Source organism: Bos javanicus, chromosome 9 (genome assembly GCF_032452875.1).
Source record: "Bos javanicus breed banteng chromosome 9, ARS-OSU_banteng_1.0, whole genome shotgun sequence".
Lineage (NCBI taxonomy): Eukaryota > Metazoa > Chordata > Mammalia > Artiodactyla > Bovidae > Bos > Bos javanicus.
The window spans coordinates 20488839-20494696 of NC_083876.1; positions in this window are offsets into that span (position 1 = coordinate 20488839).

The following is a 5858-nucleotide window of genomic DNA, read 5'->3' on the forward strand; positions in this document are numbered from 1 at the left end:
GTTCAGATTACTTAGTTCATGGCTGTTAAAATAATTTGAAGATAAACTTTCAGTTTTACTTTTTCCTCCTTTTTTATATTTAAAAATTTTTTATATTGGAATACAGTTCACTTTTAATGTGTTAGTGAAGATAAACTTTCAATTGCTTGCAGTCTTAGTCATTTTATTATTTTTCTGTTTATCTTTGTTTCATTTAGTAGATGCTACTTAGGAACAGTCTTGATAAATATTTGACTTGGTTTATTCAGCTTAATTTTGCAACCACTTATTGTCTATTCTGTGCTGCATTTGTTGGATCATGGGACCCTGCCTTCACATAGTTCCCAGGGCAAAGGATTGAAATGCTATAGTAGAGACATATAGGGGTTTGGAGAACATGAGGAAGAAAGTGAATTCAGGAAAAAGGAGAACAAGAGAGATTTTATAGAGGAGAGAATTTTGAAGGATAAGCAAGAGTTGAAAGGTAAAGGTGAATAAAAGAGGCAAGGGCATTAAAAAATGATAGCAAACTGTGAGAGAATAGGGCACATTCAATGGATGGCATACATTTCAATAGACGTGTGCATACAGGGTAGGAAGGCGGTAATGAAAACTGAGTCAGGCAGAGCTCTTATTCTTGAAGGGAGTAAGAATTATATTCAAGCTCTAGAGATATTCTACTGGGTTAGAAATGTGCCGGGTGGACAGCATGGGAGAAGAAAAGAGGGATGAAGGTTTAGGAGGCTCTTAAATGATCCAAAGGAGAAACTGATGTAATTCTGAGCAGTGAGAATGGAGAAAAGAGGAGGGATTTTAGAGATGTTTAGGGGAAAAATAGGCAGGCCTTTATGATCTATGTGAAATGGATGATGGGAGAGAGGCAAGAAGATAGAATGACTTCCAGATTTCTGTCTTAGGTGATTGGGTTTCATAAAATAAGAAAGGGAATATAATCTGGCAAATAACATGTTTTAGAAGCATCTGACAAATTCTCTTTCATCATGAATAGGATATAGCATATGCCAGACTGTAAATTATACCCAACATATTCTGTAACATGGAAATACTGTTAAGCTTTTTCTGGGTAAAAATATGAAATCTATAACTAAACATCCATGAACAAATTGTTTCAATATGTGACTCCTGACAGGCCCATCCTCCAGAGACTCTGGTATGAGAATGTGCTGCTGTGTAGTTTGTGAGTGTGATGCAGGCCTCTGTTTAGTTAAGAAACTTGCAGAAAACAGTATTGAATTTTTTTTTAAACCTCATTTTAGTTCTTGCCATTTGAGAGGTATGGTGTAAAGTATTTTTCTGTTCCTCTGATTGCCCAGAAGTTTTTTAGCTGTTCTCCATGCCTATAGAACAATAGGAGTCAACATTGATGAACATCTAGTGTGTTCATGTCATACTTTTTCAAATAGCCATTACCATTTGAACTGTTTGTTAATTCTTTTTTTTTTTTTTCTGTGTTAGAGGTGGACTAAGTTGACAAAATTTGCTGTTTCAGCCCTCAAGAGATTTTGGGGTGGTTCTTAGATAAAGTGATGTTGTGATAATGTTATCTCCATTTTGAATTGTTAACGAGTGATGCAAGGTCTGGAAGTGTCATGGTGATGGTGATGATCTAGCATCCTTTGTTGAATATCTTGTTATGAGTTGATATGTCCCTTTGGGTCCTTCTCCTTATTATACTTGCTGTATTCCAGGACTTTTCCTGTTTGCCCTTCTTCTGATTCACCTACAGTTTCAATGTATGGCAAAACCAATACAATATTGTAAAGTAATTAGTCTCCAATTAAAATAAATAAATTTATATTAAAAAATAAAATAAAGGCTTAGCACACACAAAAAAGAATTTAGCACTTGAAGGGTAAAAAAACTAACATGGTAAGATAGCATCCGGTGATTAACACTAAACACCTGTTGTTGTTATACTTCAACTTTGATCATAAACCACTGGAATATAAATCAAAATGGAAGTAGGGAATGAAAACTTCTACAAAAGTTTGTCTTTATTCCTGTTACTTTACTTAGAAAGTGTATGCTTTTCTTTTATGTTTTTGCAGACATAAATAGCAAGCTTAAATTCATAACTTATTCATTACTTAAAATTATTAACAGTAGTCTAATGCATACATTTGGAGAAGGCAATGGCACCCCACTCCAGTACTCTTGCCTGGAGAATCCCAGGGACGGGGGAGCCTGGTGGGCTGCAGTCCATGGGGTCACAAAGAGTCAGACACGACTGAGTGACTTCACTTTCACTTTTCACTTTCATGCATTGGAGAAGGAAATGGCAACCCACTCCAGTGTTCTTGCCTGGAGAATCCCAGGGACGGGGGAGCCTGGTGGGCTGCCGTCTATGGGGCCGCACAGAGTTGGACACGACTAAAACGACTTAGCAGCAGCAGCAGCAATGCATACATTAGACTAAAAAATATTTTATTTTAGTAAATAAAATTAGATATTAAATATATTATATTTATAATATATTGAAATATATTTTATTTTTCAAATAATGCATAAAACATATGAGGAACTAAATCAATAAATGACTGATATCATGATTCCTTTTCCACTGATATAATTCCATCTTACAGTAAACAAGGGAATCGTATGGTCATGGTTCATGCTTCTTTTTTTTTATGGTTCATGCTTTTTAATTTAAATTTCCCAAATATGTAAAGTACAGTTCAATTAAACAGTAACTTTTTTACTTCCCTTTAATCTTCTTCTTTATGTCAGTCTGATTATGACTAATCCATGCCATTGTAAATTGCTCAACTGTGGTGTATTTTGAAACTTTTCAGAGGAGTTCCAGATGATCAAGGTAAAATAATGAAAAGGTTAAATATAATCAGGTTACATGGTGCCTTTAAAAAATACTTGTTAAAGTTTTTACATTCTATACCCTAGATCTATATCTTCCCTACTGTAAATCCCACAGGATCTTTTTGATTTTTGTTTTGTTGTTAACTTACAGTGAAAGATACTGACTTTGGAAATGAGAGATGATACCTTCATAGTATCCAGTGTGGAGGGTCACAGGATCAAGGCTTCTCAAGTTAGTGTCTGCTTATGGAGATGTATTTCTTAACAGCTTCAGAAGTAGGAGTCAGAAGACCTGATTTCTAGCCTCAAAACAGTCACATTTACATTCCATGTCACTGAGCAAAGCACTTCAGCTCTCAAAGATCAGCTGGCAGATTCCACCGATCATTGACATCTGTGACCCTGATTCTTGCGGCTGAGTTCAAGTTCCCTCACTGTGCAATGAAGTCCTCGAACCTCTTTCTACTCAGGCTGCTCATGATGCTTTCATGGCTGATGCGTCCCCCACGAATGAAGAGGGAAGCACAGCTCACATGATGGTCACAAATCTTCACTCTTCCTCCTGAAGCTGCCTTAGCTAGGTGGAATGTTCTAATGTTCTTTTCTCTTTCTCCTCCTCCCTTCCTGCCTCCCCTTTCTTCTTCTCCTTCTTCCTCTCCCTCTTCTTTTCCTTCTCCTCCTTCTTTTTCTTGTTCTTATTCTTCTTTCTCTCTCTCCTTATTTCTATAGCCCAAGACCCTATCTTCTTCCTTTGCCCAACCTCCCATGTCATGATGTACCACGAGTTTCCAACTTCTAGGAAAATCTAAACACTGTCCTGTTTTCAGCTCTTTCAGGGCTCTCCAGTATGCATCTTCTGGGAATATGTCAATAGTGGTTAGTGGTTTGGTGCTGTACTGGTTCTGGGCCATGTATTTATATTTTGAGTTTCAGAAAATAATCAACTCAGGGGAATGTCAAGAAAAGTGCTGATATTTGTTCTGGATAGGCAAGTGTTAGGATTATTCACTAAAAATAGTTTAGGTGGAGAAACACAGGTAGTCTTAGGAGGTCTTCCCATTTACCTGAATTTATTCTTAAGCTCCACGTCTGATTGAATTTATGAGCACATGAGGCCATAACTCTGTTCTTTGTCATCAGAGCACATATGAGAATAGGAGATAAGTCAATTCAGATTGCTTTCTTTGGTCCACACAAAATTTGAAGTTTATATATATATAAAGTATCACATTGTCTCTGAATGATTTTTTAAAATTAGTTTTTATTGGAGAATACTTTCATTACAATGTTGAGTTAGTGTCTACTGTTCAGCAAAGTGAATCAGCTCTACGTTTGCATATATCCCATCTTTTTTGAATATCCTTCCCATTTAGGTCACCATAGAGCATTTAGTAGAGTTCCCCATGCTATACAGCTAAAAATATCAATTTAAAACCTTGTGACTTCAAAGACACCTCTGAGCAAATTCTAGGGTTTACCTAGTGACAACCTTAAAAATTGATTTTTAATTTCTTTTATTTGTGTGTTGTTTACAACTTTCCTACCTTAAACTCTTAGAGGCTCCCTTAGCATTTTAGGACCCCTCCCAGGCCCTGCAGTCATGAATGGCCCTGTTGGGGAAGTAAAAGGCCTTGTGATGTATCCAGGGATTCCTGGAAATTGGGGCTTGATGGACTTGGATTAAATTTGGGCTTCCCTGGTGGCTCAGTTAAGCATCTGCCTGCAGTGCAGGAGACCTGGGTTTGATCCCTGGGTTGGGAAGATCCCCTGGAGAAGGAAATAGCAACCCACTCCAGTACTCTCGCCTGGAAAATTCCAAGGACTGAGGAGCCTGGTAGGCTATAGTCCATGGGGTGGCAAAGAGTCGGACTCGACTGAGCAACTTCACTTTCACTTTCACTTTCATGGCTACAAGCATGAACAAAACAAAAACAAGATCTGAGTTCCTGATGAGAGACTGAAGTGGGAGTTCAGCTTTAGAAAATCTGTTCAAGATATTAATCCTAGAGCAAGAACTGGATTCATAGTGGAGGTTTACCATCATCAGCATAAACAGAAAAACAAAGAGAAAGGTGAAATGTCAGGTATGGTATATGAGATGGAGAATGTTTGAGGAGCATTTGCATTAGGAGCCCTATCAAGACAGTTTCCCATTATGCAGAGTAAATATATATATATATATATATATAATTAATTTTTGTTGGAGTATAATTATTTTACAATGTTGTATTAGCTTCTGCTGAACAGCAAAGTGAATCAGCTATTGTCATTGTTGTTCAGTTGCTATTCAGTCACTAAGTCATGTCCAACTCTTTGTGACCCCATGGACTGTAGCCCACCAGGCTCCTTTGTCCTCCACTATCTCCCAGAGTTTGCTTAAATTCATGTCCATTGAGTCAGTGACGTTCATCTTATCCTCTGTCGCCTTCTTCTCCTTTTGCCTTCAACCTTTCCTAGCATCAGAGTTTTTTTCCAATGAAGTGGTGCTTTACATCAGGTGGTTCAAGCACGGGAGCTTTAGCTTCAGTATCAGTCCTTCCAATGAATATTCAGGGTTGATTTCTTTTAGAACTGACTTGTTTGATCTCCTTGCAGTCCTAGGGACTCTCAAAAGTCTTCTCCAACATCACATATGTATACCTATATCCTCTCTTTTTTGAATTTCTTTCCCATTTAAGTCATCACAGAGTATTGAGTAGAGTTCCCTGCACTATACAGTAAGTTATCCTTAGTTATCTATTTTGTACCCAGTATCAATAGTGTATATACGTCAATCCCAATCTCTCAGTTCATCCCAGTCTCCCTTTTCCACATTGGTATCCATATGTTTGCTCCCTATGTATCCATTTCTTAATCAGAGTAAGCATATTTTTACTTTGATTTTTTTTCCATTGACTGTAACTCATATATTACTGAAGAAATGCAAAATTCAGGAAATAGAGAGGAATTTTTAAAATGATATAAGAGTAGACGAAACAGGCTGTGAGTTTCATGATAGGAATGTCTTCATGGACTCATGCAAGTCCAGATCTTGAGCTACTCTG